General features: G+C 40.2%; 1 pseudogene; it reads left to right on the top strand.

Moving 5' to 3' along the window:
- Positions 1-12,556: 12,556 nt before the first annotated feature.
- LOC127202317 (60S ribosomal protein L38-like) lies at positions 12,557-14,591 on the top strand (annotated as a pseudogene).
- The last annotated feature ends 1,766 nt before the right edge of the window (positions 14,592-16,357 follow it).

Below are 16,357 nucleotides of genomic sequence, written 5' to 3'. Positions count from 1 at the left end.
TGATGCTAAAATAAATATGATCTCAGTATTTAATTATTTTTCTTGTTCCGTATTTTAATTATAAAAAATGGCAAAGCATAAAAACTTAAAGAAAATTTTGAGGACTCTCTAGATATCTGCTGTCATAGCTCAATAATTCTTATCAAGTTTTGCCTCATCTCTATCTCCACCAACTCTTCCAGATGCAAATAATTTTAAATTGACTACCAGCATCCTATAATTCAGCCATAAATATTCCAGTATATCCCTTTCTGATAATGACTTCTTAAAATCATAGCCAAAATATTATCAATAAACCTATAAATCAATGTCTGAAAAAAATACCAACTAAATTCTGAAAGCTGGTTATGGCATGATAAGGAGATTGAGGAATCTTTCTTTGCAAAACAAACAAAAAAGTAGAAAATTGTCGAAAACATTAATTTCAGTCTTTGGAACTCAACCATGCAGACAAAAACACCAAGACGCATCATTTATTTAAAAACTGCCAGAGCTTTAGATCAGAACAGCAGGTGTCTGTGTTCCTGCCTGGGGCTGCTGCCCTCTTCCCTCAAGGCCAGTGTCCAAGCTGTAGATTTCCTGCATTGGTCTGATCACAAAAGAGCAGCAGATTTGATGGTAGGAAGAGGACAGCTAGGTTTGCAGCCACATGTACAAACTCTGTCTAAAATGAAAGGGGAAACTTATAGCTTTTTAAGGTCTCAGTAAACCTCGAAAATGACTCATGGAAAGAGACTGCAAGTGTCCTGCCAGGAATTAAGATATCCTAAAGACATGCTTCTGCCTTTCTCACCTTCTATTTAATCATTAAAAAAATAAAAATAAACCTCAAGAAATCAAACTTTCTCCAAGAGTCTCCTGATGGAGAAAGGGAAGGGATGGGCCCCGGTGTCCTCCAGATGGGCAGCTTGTTTCCCAGAAAAATATTTTATGCTGTTCTGACAGCTTGTCAGATAATTGTGCTTGAGAGGCCTAAGCCGAGACAGTGGTGATGGGCAGGACCATGCTTTCCCAGGTCTGCTTCATTGTGTACGCCTCTCGTCCTTTACCTAAACCTATGCCTCATGTCAGCACCCTAAGGATTGAAATAGGAGATAGCTGGGACTCCTTGCTCTTTCCAATGCTGCCAAATCAAATGAATCCCCTTCTTATTTTTCATTATTACGTGCTTATTTAATTGGCCTATCAGGGAAATGTGGTACAGCCTAGCTTACTGGGGCTACCTGGGCCCAGGCTTCACCTTAAACATTCTTTTTAAACTGATTTTTAAAATTTTATTATAATTTATTCACATTACATCCTGAATGTTCTCCTCTTATTCTTATTATCCTTTCACGTTCCCACCCTCCCTCCCCCTTCCACTCCAATCTCCTCCCCCCAGGTCTTCAAAAGTGGGGCCCTCTTCCTACACCATCTGGCCACAGTCCATCAGGTCTCATCAGGATAGCCTGCATCCTCTCCCTCTGTGTGCCAGCAAGGCTGCACTGCCAAGGGGCCGTGATCAAATCTTGGGTACCATGCATGTCAGAGGTTCAGCGCAGTCCCCCCTCCCCTCTGCCCCACACGGAGAGTTAGCTGTCCATCAGCTACATCTGAAGAGGGGGTTGGCAGATCTGGACAGAGGGGGCCTGCACCAACTGATGCAGCAACCAAGAACAGTGCTTGTAGAGAAACCTTAAACATTCTTGAGTTGCTGGGATGGGTAGGTAGGTGGCTTTCCTTTTCCTGAGGGGTAGGAGAAGTGGGACACAGAGAAGAGGGAGAAAAAAATGGGACCAGGAGAAGAAAAGGGGGGGCTATAATGGGGTTGTAAAGTAAAATAATTAATTAATTAATTTTAAAAGACAGAGAAAAATCTTGTAAGAAAATTATATATTCATAGAACCCTGGAATACTGGAAAATTGTATATTAACATGTAGAAAGTTCTAGATCAAGGAAGAGGAAATGACATCTATAAAATGAAGAAATTTTTAATTAGCTTGGTAGACTCTACACAGATTCACTTAGAAGGAGTGAAAGGCTAAATGCTATAAGCTCTTCACAAACTGACTACAAAGCTATGCAAACAGTAAAGTGGATCACAGGAAATCAGGTTTTACAAATACAAATATGATTTTTACGTAAATTGGCTATGACATTTGTAAGTAAATATTACAGTTCCAGACATTAAATCTAGACAAGGTATAAATGAAATAAAAGAAAGAGAAACAAAATAAAGACATATAAACTATCATAAAATGAACATAACATTCATGTTCAGTAACTATATTATGTATAAGTTTCCATGGGATTTTTTTTTTTTTTTTACTTTTTAATTTGTTCACTTATTATCTCGATTGTAATCCCCAGAACCCATATATACTCCCTCCCCTCATCCTCAGAAACAGGAATCCTCCTTCCCTAACATCTGACCTCAGCCTATCAAGTTTCATTTGCACTGTCTATATCCTTTTCCTCTGTGGCCTGGCAAGACAGCCCCACCAGGGGGAAGTGATCCCCTTGTGAGCACCAGAGTCCACGGCAGAAGTAGCCCCTCTTCCCCATATTATGGGACCCACAAGGAGACTGTGCTGCTTATCTACTACATCTGAGCAGGACGTCCCCCTCCTCTGGCTGATTTGTTAGCTCCATTGAAGTCTCCATGTTTTAAACAATCACTTTGAGGTACTCTGAAGAGCAGGGAGTAGAGAGGTCAATCAAAACAGACTCTTCCTGACAAGGAACTTGCATGAAGCAAACACTCTATAAAGAAGCCATTGTAAGTACATGAACAGAATTAAAGGGAACTATGAGGACAATGGCTGAGCAAACACTAAATCCTAGTAATGACTATGAAGAGAATGATAGAAGGAACTGAACAGAAAGTTCAGAGCTGAAAAATATAAGAATCTCTGAAATTCTTTCAACGAAGTTTCAGGAGCAGTTTTGACACTTAAGAATCAAAAACCTGGAGGATCCAAGATGGCGGCGAGCAGTGTGGACCGCGTTTGGAGGCTCCAGTGAACAATTCAGGGAATTGCACAGATTTCTGAGCCAGGAACACCGAGGTCCGAACATCACGGCAGCGGGAGTGCTCCACGGTTCGGAGGGACCAGGGTGCGGAGGACCTGCGTGCCCCTGCACACGGGAGGAGCGTGGTTTTTCTCTGATCGGAGCGGCCAGCGGCAGAGGCGGCAGCACCAGCGGCACCAGCAGCGGCGGCTGAGGTTTGCAGCTCATAGCCTTCCGGTGGAGGCGATTGGTGTGGTGGCTGGTGGGAATTGCTGCGGGAGAGGGGACTCGGGGCAGGATTTGGGTCGCGTGGAGCCTTTGGACCCAGATTGGACTCGGCGGACAGTTCGGCCCCAGAGTCCCGGGTATTGGCCCGGCCCAGCAAACAATTCTGCCTGAGGCACTAACTCAGCGTGGCCATAGCTCCCCTGCTGTGGCGCAGGCTTAGTTGAGCACGCTGCTCCACACTAGGCACCACCTCAGCACAGCGGCAGCTCCCCTGCGGTGACACAGTCTGGGCAGAGCACTTGGTTTCACCACAGGCGCTAACTCAGAGCAGCCGCAGTTCTCCTGCTGTGGCGCAGGCTTGGTGACGTGCTCGGTTCCATCCTAGGCACCACCTCAGCTCAGCGGCAGCTCCCCTGCGGGGACACAGTCCGGGAGGAGCACTTGTTCCACCACTGGCGCTAACTCAGAGCAGCCACAGTTCTCCTGCTGTGGCGCAGGCTTGGTGACGTGCTCGGTTCCATCCTAGGCACCACCTCAGCTCAGCGGCAGCTCCCCTGCGGGGACACAGTCTGGGCGGAGCACTTGTCCCACCACTGGCCCTAACTCAGAGCAGCCGCAGTTCTCCTGCTGTGGCGCAGGCTTGGTGACGTGCTCGGTTCCATCCTAGGCACCACCTCAGCTCAGCGGCAGCTCCCCTGTGGGGACACAGTCCGGGCGGAGCACTTGTTCCACCACTGGCGCTAACTCAGAGCAGCCGCAGTTCTCCTGCTGTGGCGCAGGCTTGGTGACGTGCTCGGTTCCATCCTAGGCACCACCTCAGCTCAGCGTCAGCTCCCCTGCGGTGACACAGTCCGGGCGGAGCACTTGTTCCACCACTGGCGCTAACTCAGAGCAGCCGCAGTTCTCCTGCTGTGGCACAGGCTGGACAGAGCTCTCGGTTCCACCAGCTCTAAGACTCTGGTTGGACACAGTGTACAGTTTGAATCCAGAATTCCTGGCTGAGATTGGTGGTCAGTTCGGGCCCTGAGTCAATAACTGACCACAGCACGCACTTTGGGCCAAAAGGCCCTAGTGGAGCTTGGTGCGTAGGCCCAGCCCAAAAATTCTGGCTGGGCCCTGTGTGCATTTTGGGCCCAAAATCCCTAGCTGAGCTTGGCAGACGGTTCTGGCCCTGAGAATCTAGCTGAGTTCTGCCCGTGGTTTGGTCCCAGTGCTCCTGGCTGGACTTGGCAGGGAACACAGAAGGCTGTGGATACCTTGGCCTGACCCAACGCTCATTCAGAGACCCAGAACAATTGCAGGATCCACAGCAGAGGGGGACTGAGGATCACTGGCTGTGAGAGACCAGAACAACAGGGCTAACCTCCTAACATCCACACCAGTGAAGCTTTGAGCTCGCAGCCTAGGGAAATCGTAAGAAAACAAGTGAATCTATCGTCAGACACCCTCCATTCAACTCTGGAAGCTACCCAACAAAAACAAAGACGGCAAGATGTCTAAAGGACAACGAAAAAGCATACGCAAAAAACCCCAAAACAACATGGCGTCTCCAGTTTCCAGCTATCCCAAAGAAAACCACCCAGAGAACTCAAATACAACGGAAATACAAGAAAATGACCTCAAATCCTTAGTAATGAGGATGATAATGGAGGAAACAAATAAAATTCGTAATCAAATGCAGGAAGACGCAGACAAACAGGTGAGAGACATAAAAGAAGCACATAGAGTGGAACTGGAAAAATTGCAGGAAAATGCAAACAACCAGATGAAAGAAATAACTAAAACGGTTCAAGCTCTGAAGACCTATAAAGAGGCAATGGAAGAAACTCAGGAATATACAAAAATCAGATGAAAGAAATCAAAAAATCAGTTCAAGATCTGAAAATGAAAATGGATTCAATGATAAACACACAGACAGAAGAAAAACGAGAACGTGAGACCTCAGAGAAGAAGGCGAGCAACACAGAGGTGAGCTTTTCTAACAGAATCCAAGAGATGGAAGAACGAATCTCAGGGCTAGAAGATACAATCACAGATATTGAATCAACCATTAAAGAAAATGCCAAATCTGGAAAACTCCTGACACAAAACATCCAAGAAATTAAGGACACCATGAAAAGAAGAAATTTGCGGATAATAGGCATTGAAGAAAGAGAAGACATCAGACTCCAGGGCCCAGAAACTATTCTCAACAAAATCATAGAAGAAAATTTCCCCAATCTAAAGAAAGAGATGCCTATAAACATACAAGAGGCCTACAGAACACCAAATAGAATTGACCAGAAAAGAAAAACTGCCCGCCACATAATAATCAAAACACAAAACATGCAGAACAAAGAAAAAATATTAAAAGCTGCAAGGGAAAAGGGCCAAATAACATTTAATGGTAAACCTATCAGAATTACACCTGACTTCTCAGCAGAGACCATAAAAGCCAGAAGGGCCTGGACAGAGATCCTGCAAACCCTAAGAGAACACAGATGCCAGGCCAGACTACTTTACCCAGCAAAATTATCAATAACCATTGATGGAGAAAACAAAATATTCCATGACAAAACAAATTCAAACAGTACCTATCCACAAACCCAGCTTTACAGAAGGTACTAGAAGGAAAACTCCATCCCAAAGGGTCAAGCTACAACCAAAACTACCCAGGAAATAGATAACTATCCCATGGCAAAAACACAACTACACAAACGCTCGACTGGAAACAACATCAAAATTAAGACTCTTAACAGTCACTGGTCATTAATATCTCTCAACATCAATGGCCTCAATTCTCCAATAAAAAGACACAGACTAACCGAATGGGTACATAAACAAGACCCAACATTCTTCTGCATCCAAGAAACACATCTCACCCATAATGAAAGGCATTACCTCAGGGTAAAAGGTTGGAAAAAATATTCCAAGCAAATGGTCACAAGAAGCAAGCAGGTGTAGCCATTTTAGTATCGAACAAAATAGACTTTCAACCAAAATTAATCAAAAGGGATGAGGAAGGACACTTCATACTCATCAAAGGTAAAGTCAACCAAGATGACATCACAATTCTGAACATCTATGCTCCCAATACAAGGGCACCCACATATGTAAAAGATCTCCTAAAAAAGCTTAAACCACACATCGATCCCCACACAATAATAGTGGGAGACTTCAACACCCCACTCTCACTGAAGGATAAGTCATTGAAACAGAAACTAAGCCGAGAAATAACATCATTAACCAATGCCATGGGTCAAATGGATCTAACAGATATCTATAGAACCTTTCACCCAAACAAGAAAGAATACACCTTCTTCTCTGCACCCCATGGAACCTTCTCCAAAATTGATCACATCGTAGGTCACAAAGCAAGCCTCAACAGATACAAGAGGATTGAAATAATACCTTGTATCCTATCAGATCACCATGCTCTTAGGCTGCAATTCAACAACAACAGAAATAACAAAAAGCCTACACGTTGTGGAAACTAAACAACTCTCTGCTAAATGACACCTGGGTCAGGGAAGAAATAAAGAAAGAAATCAAGGAGTTTCTGAAATTCAATGAAAATGAAGAAACAACATACCCAAATTTGTGGGATACATTGAAAGCAGTGCTAAGAGGAAATTCATAGCACTAAGTGCCTTTAAAAAGAAATTGGAAAACATCGCACATAAGCATCTTAACAACACAACTGGAAGCCCTAGAAAAAAAAGAAGCAGAAACACCCAAGAGGAGTAGACGCCTGGAAATTATCAAACTCAGGGCTGAAATTAACAAATTAGAAACTAAGAAAACAGTCCAAAGAATCAACAAACCAAAAGCTGGTTCTTTGAGAAAATCAACAAGATAGACAGACCATTAGCCAAACTAACTAAAAGGCAGAGAGACAGTATTGAAATGAACAAAATCAGAAATGAAAAGGGAGACATAACAACAGACACTGAAGAAATTCAAAGAATCATAAGATCCTACTTTGAAGGCATATACGCCACAAAATTTGAAAATCTAAGGGAAATGGACGATTTTCTTGATCAAGTTCACTTGCCAAAGTTGAGTGAAGAACAGATAAACAAGTTAAATAGTCCCATTTCCCCGACAGAAATAGAAGCAATCATCGATGGTCTCCCAACCAAAAAAAGCCCAGGGCCAGATGGTTTCAGTGCAGAATTCTACCAGACCTTTAAGGGCGAGCTAATACCGATACTCTTCAAGCTACTCCAAAAGATAGAAATGGATGGAAAATTACCAACTTCATTCTATGAGGCCATAGTCTCATTGATACCTAAACCTCACAAAGACTCAACAAAGAAAGAGAATTTCAGACCAATTTCTCTTATGAACATAGATGCAAAAATACTAAATAAAATACTTGCAAAACGAATACAGGAGCACATCAAAGATATCATTCATCATGACCAAGTAGGCTTCATTCCAGGCATGCAGGGATGGTTTAATATACGGAAATCCATCAATGTAATCCATCATATAAACAAACTGAAAATAAAAAACCACATGATTATCTCCTTGGATGCAGAGAAAGCATTTGATAAAATTCAACACCCATTCATGTTTAAAGTTTTAGAGAGATCGGGGATACAAGGCACTTTCCTCAACATAATAAAGGCTATATACAGCAAGCCAATAGCCAAAATCAAAGTAAATGGTGAGATACTCAAGGAAATTCCTCTAAAATCGGGAACAAGGCAAGGCTGCCCACTCTCTCCATATCTCTTCAATATAGTACTCGAAGTTCTAGCCAGAGCAATAAGACAACAAAAGGAGATCAAGGGGATCCAAATGGGAAAGGAGGAAGTCAAATTATCCCTCTTTGCAGATGATATGATAGTGTACATAAGTGACCCTCAAAACTCCACCAGAGAACTCCTAAAGCTGATAAACACCTTCAGCAAATTGGCTGGATACAAAATTAACTCAAAAAAGTCTGTAGCCTTCCTATACACAAATGACAAGCTTGCAGAGGAAGAAATTAGGAAAACCACACCCTTCACATTAGCCACAAGCAATATAAAATATCTAGGAGTTACCCTAACTAAGCAAGTGAAGGACTTGTATGAAAAAAATTTCAAAACTCTGAAGAAAGAGATTGAAGATGACCTGAGAAGATGGCGTGATCTTCCTTGCTCATGGATCGGGAGAATTAACATAGTAAAAATGGCCATCCTACCAAAAGCAATCTACAGATTCAATGCAATCCCTATCAAAATAACTACACAATTTTTTAAAGACATTGAAAGTTCAATTCTGAACTTCATATGGAAAAACAAAAAACCCAGAATAGCTAAAACAATCTTGTACAATAAAAGATGCTCCGGAGGAATCTCCATACCTGATCTCAAACTGTACTATAAAGCAATAGTACTTAAAACAGCATGGTACTGGCACAGCAACAGGCTGGTTGATCAGTGGAATCGAATCGAAGACCCAGATATGAATCCACACACATATGGTCACTTGATTTTTGACAAAGAAGCCAAATCCATTCAATGGAAAAAGGATAGCATCTTCAACAAATGGGTGCTGGTCTAACTGGAGGTCTATGTGTAAAAAATGAAACTGGACCCATATTTGTCACCTTGCACAAAACTCAAATCCAAGTGGATTAAAGACCTCAACATAAAACCAGAGACACTAACTCACTTAGAAGAAAAAGTGGGAAAGAGCCTGGAACATATTGGCACAGGAGACAACTTCCTGAACAGAACACCTACGGCCCAGGCCTTAATGTCAACCATTAATAAATGGGACCTCATGAGGCTGAGAAGCTTCTGTAAGGCAGGAGACACTGTCAAGAGAACAAAGCGACAGCCTACAGACTGGGAAAAAATCTTCACCAACCCTACATCTGACAAAGGTCTAATATCCAAAATATATAAAGAACTCAAGAAATTAAACACACCAAACCGAATAACCCAATTGAGAAATGGGGCTGGAACTAAACAGAGAATTCTCAACAGAGGAGTATCAAATGGCTGAGAAACACTTAAAGAAATGCTCAACCCTCCTTAGTCATCAGGGAAATGCAAATCAAAACAACTCTGAGATTCCATCTTACACCCATCAGAATGGCTAAGATCAAAAATTCAAGCGACACCACATGCTGGCGAGGATGTGGGGAGAGAGGAACACTCCTTCATTGCTGGTGGGAATGCAAACTAGTACAGCCACTTTGGAAATCTATCTGGTGCTATCTCAGAAAAATGGGAATAGGGCTTCCTCAAGACCCAGCTATTCCACTCCTTGGAATATACCCAGAAGATGCTCCAGCACACAACAAAAAAATTTGCTCAACCATGTTCATAGCAGCCTTATTCATAATAGCCAGAACATGGAAACAGCCTAAGTGTCCCTCAGTAGAAGAGTGGATAAAGAAACTGTGGTACATATACACTATGGAATACTACTCAGCTATTAAAAACAAGGAATTCCCGAAATTTGTGGATAAATGGATTGAGCTAGAAATGATCATAATGAGTGAGTTAACCCAGAAGCAGAAAGAATCAAATGGTATATACTCACTTATATCTGCATACTAGCCCAAGGGGCATGTCCCACAAAAGCCTTCACTTACCAGGAAACTGGGACAGAGGGGAAGGCATCCTATTGGGACTCTAAATGAGAGACGCATGGGAGAACAGCAAAATAAAAGGATACAGAGGGTCCTAGAAATCTACAAGTAGAACAATATGATAGGCAGATTTGGGCCCAGGGGTCCCGCTCAAACTAAGGCACCAGCCAAGGACAATACAGGAGGTAAACTTTAAACCCCTTCCCAGATCTAGCCAATGGTCAGAATATTCTCCACAGTTGAGTGGAGAGTGTGATATGACTTTCTCACATACTCTGGTGCCTCACATTTGACCATGTCCCCTGGAGGGGGAGACCTGGTGGCACTCAGAGGAAGGACAGCAAGTAGCCAAGAAGAGACTTGATACCCTATGAGAATATATAGGGGGACGTAATCCCCCTCAGGAACAGTCATAGGGGAGGGGAATAATGGGAAAATGGGGGGGGGGAGGAATGGGAGGATAAAAGGGATGGGATAAACATTGAGATGTAACAAGAATAAATTAATTAATAAAAAAAAAAAAAGAAGAAAAAAAAAAATAAAGAAACACATATATTACTATACCACAAAAAAAAAAAAAAAAAAAAAAAAAAGAATCAAAAACCTAGAAGAAAAAAAAAAAGTCTTATGTGTTTACAATACAAAGAACAAGGAGAAAAACCACAACAAAAAGAACAGACAAACACGAAATGATAAGTAGTAAAGCCCAGGGGGTATCATCAAGTACACTAAGATATGGACAGTTGAAGTCATTGAATTTGAGTGGTGGGGCATGATGTCAAAAGCATCCTAGATTTGATGGAGGAAAGAAGTCTGTGTGTGTGTGTGTGTGTGTGTGTGTGTGTGTGTAGGTAGGTAGGTATGTATGGGGTGTGTGTGCACACGTGTGTGTATATGAGCACAAGCGTACATGCACGCGTGTATGGAGCTGCATGCATTTCAAACTCAAGAACTTCCAAGTAAAATAAGTAGAGATTGTTAATCATGGTTTATTTTCTAAATGACAAAGGAGGCAGACAACTTCATTCATTGAGGGTTGCTCACTCTAAAAACAAAATATTCTTTATCACATGTTGGATTGTATGGTGAGCAAATTCTTACAAGAGAGGCAGGATAAAGAGGAAATAATCCTGTCAGCTTCCCCATCAATATTAACTCCATTCTTTAAAATAGTTCACAAAATAGTGAGTTGGTTTCTTGTCATTCTTCTCTGTGTTTTTGTTGCTGCTGTTTGTTTTCTTGTTTGTGTCTTATTTTATTTCTTTTTTGTCAGAGACATCTTCCTGAAGTTGGTGTTCCAAGCGGTTATCAGACCAACTTACTAAAAAACAGACTCGGGTCCTCTGCAAGAGCAGTATGTGCTCCTAAGCACTGATCCATCTCTCCAGTCCTAGACAATAGATTTTTAGATTTTCTAGCTTCAGAAATAAAAGAAGATCCTATATATCTGATAAACTGAGCTAAAAATTGAGACTGCCAATTCATATCACATGGGTAGCAGAAGAAATGTAATAGATCTGTGAACTGTTTGCCTTGTACACTGAAAAGCCTGAGATATTTCCAGAGTATTTTGTGAATTCCTTCTCAGCAATCAGTTTCTGTGCTAAATTTTGTGGCATACAAATTTACTGTTGGAGGTATGAAAGGAGGATTGAAATGCAAGACTCAGAATGAAATGAGTTAGCAAACTCAAATTCGTTTGTCTTGGCTTTTTTCTTGGACACAAATTTCTATTGTACTATCAGCTAACTCAGCAGCTTTAGAAAGGCTTTTCAAATGTTACTTGAGATTTGGGCTCCTTCGTATTAGCTTAACTTGTTTAAGTTTATAAAACATATTATGATGATTCTCTAACCTTGAAAAGGAGAAGAAAGCAGGAATCATGCTGCATGTTAGGGTCAGACACCCATAATATCTGGTCTTAACTCAGATATGAGTTTAAAAGCCTGTTAAGCAAGAGCTTTGATTAATAATCCTCAGAATCTTAATAACTCTTTTGCACTTAACTGAGGTAAGTTCCTAAAAAATCAATAACATTAAATATCTATATGTGGATTGGGTGTTCAAACAAAGTTAGGCCTCTGTTAATTAGAGGAGCTTTTGAGTACAGAGGCTAAAGGGTTAACATTTTCAGCTTGACAGAACCTAGAATCACCTGGAAAGATCATCTAGGTGTCTATAAGAGAATTTCTATAATAAATTAATTGAGGTTGGAAGATGCACCTTATTGTAAGTGGCATCATCCCATGGGTATGATACTGGACTGATTAAATGAGAAAAACCAGCTGAGCACCAGAGTTTATTTGTCTTTGCTTGACTGAAGATAGGGTATGACCACTTGTCTCTAACTCCAGACCCTCAGACTGAGAGGCCTAAAAAATCCCTCCTTCGTGCAATTGCTTCTCATCCTGTATTTTGTCACAGTAGTAAGTAACATAATTTATAGCAAGGAAAATGGAAAGTAAATCCTAAGTGCCCACATTTGGCCAACTGTAACTCTGTCAAAGGTGCCTCAGACATTGCTGTAGCCATTGCTATTGTATCCTGACAGGAGATAAATGAATACAGCACAATCCCCGTACATGTCTTATGGTCAAATTTTTATTTTATTTTCAAAGCCATACAATGCACATCTTAGACCTTGTCATCCAAAGGTTGTTGCGATTACCCAACTTTCCCATTCTAGTGATAAAAGACATTTATAAAGGCGAGGTCTGTGTTTCCATAAAAATTTATTTACAAGAAAGGATAGCAGGGTAGATATGACCTTTGTGCCATTCTTTGTGAGCCCTTACTTTAAAAGAAGAACCTTGGCAGATGGTGAGGCTCACATAACTAACTGGATAGGGCTTTGTAGGCATATTTTTTAGTTATTTTATTGGGTTCTTATATTTACCACCCATCCACCCTTTATTCCACCCTAATCTCTTCCAATCTCCTAAACACTAGGCAGGAGAGAAAGAAGGTTAGAGTGCAAAGGGGGAGTAGACCTCTTTATACTACTTCCTGCTAACTAGGGGCATCTTGCTCCTAGGAACAAGTCCAACATTCATTGTCAGAATATCAAGCAATCCAGAAATGCAGAAATCCAGCAATGACAAACCAGTCAGCCAGTAAATGCAACAGTAAACACAACAGCATGAACCATCAGCAGCACGGGAGCAGCAGCCAGCACAGGCCTTCTCAGGGTTCTCCCATTTATACCCTCTCCAATGCCCAGAATTAAACTATCTGCAGCTGGAAAATAACTCACACCCTTCCTAGAGTATGAAACAATCGTAATTAGCAGATATTGACAAACTGAAGCAGCCTCATACCCCATGCCTGTGATTAAAACAAAAACATATTCACATAACGTAACGGTTTTTAAAGAAACCACAATTCTCACTACATGCCCCCCCTTTAATCCAACAAATGGCTTTTTCTGTAACATTACTAAACTATATACAATAATGACAATTATTAGAATTAACAAGCAGGAAGTATATTTACAACATCTAGTCCATATGTATTTGGTAATTATGGAGAAAGTATCCTACTATCTAGCCTATCATAATGAGTCCAAAGCTTTGTACCTAAATCACTTTCCTATTATAACTTGCATTTACGACCTTCAAAGCATCTTTTTAGACTGTAAATGATTTCATTAGATTATAAACAACTTAACCTTTTATGTCTTTAATCTTTAGTAAGGAACTGGAAGACTATAACTATCTAGTCTTCAATTCCATCAGAGACATGAGGAGGATAAATATTACCTTAAGTAAATAAGAAGTGCAAGGCAAGCAGTTTCCAAACTATAGAAATGACAGAGACTTCTGGGTGCCTAAATAATCACCCAAGGTTCCTACGTATCACTGGGGCATTCAATCTTCAGTCAACAGGTGCAGAATATCTGAGAGACTTCTCTGTGAAGCAGGAATAGTGGAGGACTGGTCTACCTTGTCCTTACAACTTTCCAGTGTCCTACTTGCCCACAGTTTGGATAGCTTCCTCTCAGCAGTCAAGGTACGGGTAGCTTTTTGTCCAATAGTCAGCTTTGCCATGTTTGACACAAACTCCATGTGGAGGTTCTTTGGTGTCCATTGTCATTTTTGCAGTTGATTGGTGGTGCTGATAGAAGCAGATGTGTCTTTCTTTCAGAAGTGCCTTTTATTATTAAAATATATTAAATGCCATATTCTGTAGATCTATGAAGGGTTTGAAGACCATCTATCTACCTATAGTATATCTAAGTAGACAAACCTTGCTTGTTTCTGGCTATTTACTGTCTGCTTAACTTGAAAACATAAACGGGACACTAAATAAAGCTTATTTCTGTATTAACTAAACTAGCACCTACCAAGACTACAACTAAGATATTTTAGGTGACTACTTCTTAATTATACTAAACAGTTTGCAATAGTAGCTTTCATAAGACTAGAACTTTATATTATATATTATATATATTATATTTTTACATTATATTTTAAATGACTTGCATATGTACAATACCTTAAGCAAGAGTTAAACAAGGTACCTTAAATTTCTATCACTATACAATAATCCATACTTATATAAAATATTTGAGACTTATTACTTTCTACTATAAGTCACGCCTCGGAAAATTGAGGAATTCAAGGACTTTCTGCTCACAGCCCGGCAGAAGGATGCCAAATCTGACAAGATCAAGAAGAACAAAGATAATGTGAAGATCAAGGTTCACTGCAGCAGGTAGCTCTACACCCTGGTAAGGAGAAGACAGAGAAGCTGAAGCAGTCCCTGCCCCCTGGTTTGGCAGTGAAGGAGCCGAAGTGACCCAGTCCTCTGCATTGACTATTAAAAAGCCTGGAAAGTAAAAAAAACAAGGAGATACAATAATCCATTTTTTATTCTGTTTTCTCTTAACACTAGATAAATGAGAAAGAAGGATAGCGGGGAGAAAGTCAAAGAAAGAAATATCTGAACCAAACCTCCTTTACTTTGTTTCTTCTCTGACCATGACCAGTAACAGCTTTTAACTAATCCCCCTAAACAACAAGAAACATCTATAACCCATGGAATGACCAAAACAAACAGACAAAAAACCAAACACCCACCCCACCTCTTTTGAACAGAGGTTAAATGTTCTTAAAAATGTTTCCTGTTGTCTGGGGACATTTTAAGGACCCTAAGAAAATTGAGATATTGGCCAAGTCCTGGGAGAGATAGGTGTATCTTTTGTTGTCCTGTCTCTGTGGGTTAGGAAAGTGCAGGGCTTAACTGAAGTCTGGGTGCAACAGTCTGTGAGGATCTGAGCTAGTTATTTTGGAGATGACTAAGGCAATCTGTAAAAAAAATGGATCACCTATTTATACCCTTTCAAGAGTTTCAACAATTAATTTATCTGTAGCTGGCCCAAATGACACCCCTCCTAGATCACAAGACAATCATATTTAATGGATGTGGACAAATTGAAGCAGCCCCATATCCCATACTTGGGTTTAAAACAAAACATCTTCACATAACATACTAGGGTTTTTAAAGAAACCAGAATTCTCACTTCCAAGCTTATTACAGAGAAACTTAGTTTTAAGAGGGGAAATGGAAATGACATTAGGTAGTAGGAAATGGAACTGCAGGCTATCTGTACCCATGGAAACAGGAAGAAACCATTTCTGAGATTTCTTTCCTTTATTTGCTCTCTATAAAGTTGCTTATTTTATGTACCATTCTTTATGTTCTGAAACAGAACAGTACACAAAAATTATAGATAAATGTGGAGTCTTCCATCTACTTAACAAAAATTTTCTACCGTAGTAATGATATTCAAAACAAATTATAGCAGAAGTGTTTGCTTTCTTGGCTATATTTATTAATTATATAATCTATGACTGGAGACATTCAAGGGGAAACCCACAGAGATCATTTCTCCATTCTAGTTTCTCTCATATCTATAGAAAAACAAGACACAAATAACTAAGAGCAGTGGTTCTTAACTTGTGTGTCATGACCTCTTTGCAAGGGAGGTCCAATGAGCATTTCATATGGGTAGTTGAAGACCATCAGAAAACAGATATTTATATTATGATTAATAATGGTAGGAAATTACAGTTATGAAGTAGCAACAGAAATAATATAATTGGGAGTCACTACAACATGAAAAACTGTATTAAAGGATCACAGCATAGGAAGGTTGAGAACACTGACTTAGGATGTTAGGAGCCCAACATAATACAACCATAAAATAAAATTTTCTTATTTTAAAACAAGATTTTTCCTTAAGTATTGACAGAAAATAAAAAATTTCCCAAATAAGAATATTAAGAGAAACTCATATGCACTAAATCTCATGATAATGTCATAATAAAGAAACTACAAGAAATCTCATGAATTAAACCTATACACCAGGAGAGCATAGTAGAGTTAGTAGTCTTTTAATCAAAATTTTAAAATTTGAAAATCAAGTGTAAAAAATTGTAAGTTTCCTAAATTAAGAGAATGTATCTAATTATTAAGTTAAAAACAAATATTATATTTTGCTTGGCTTATACTTTTTCATTTCACAAATATCTATTTTCAATATATGAACTCCTCCCATATGC

The sequence above is a fragment of the Acomys russatus genome, chromosome 18 (genome assembly GCF_903995435.1).
Source record: "Acomys russatus chromosome 18, mAcoRus1.1, whole genome shotgun sequence".
NCBI lineage: Eukaryota > Metazoa > Chordata > Mammalia > Rodentia > Muridae > Acomys > Acomys russatus.
Note: the sequence above shows the minus strand (reverse complement) of the source record. Positions and strands in the feature narration are given on the sequence as shown.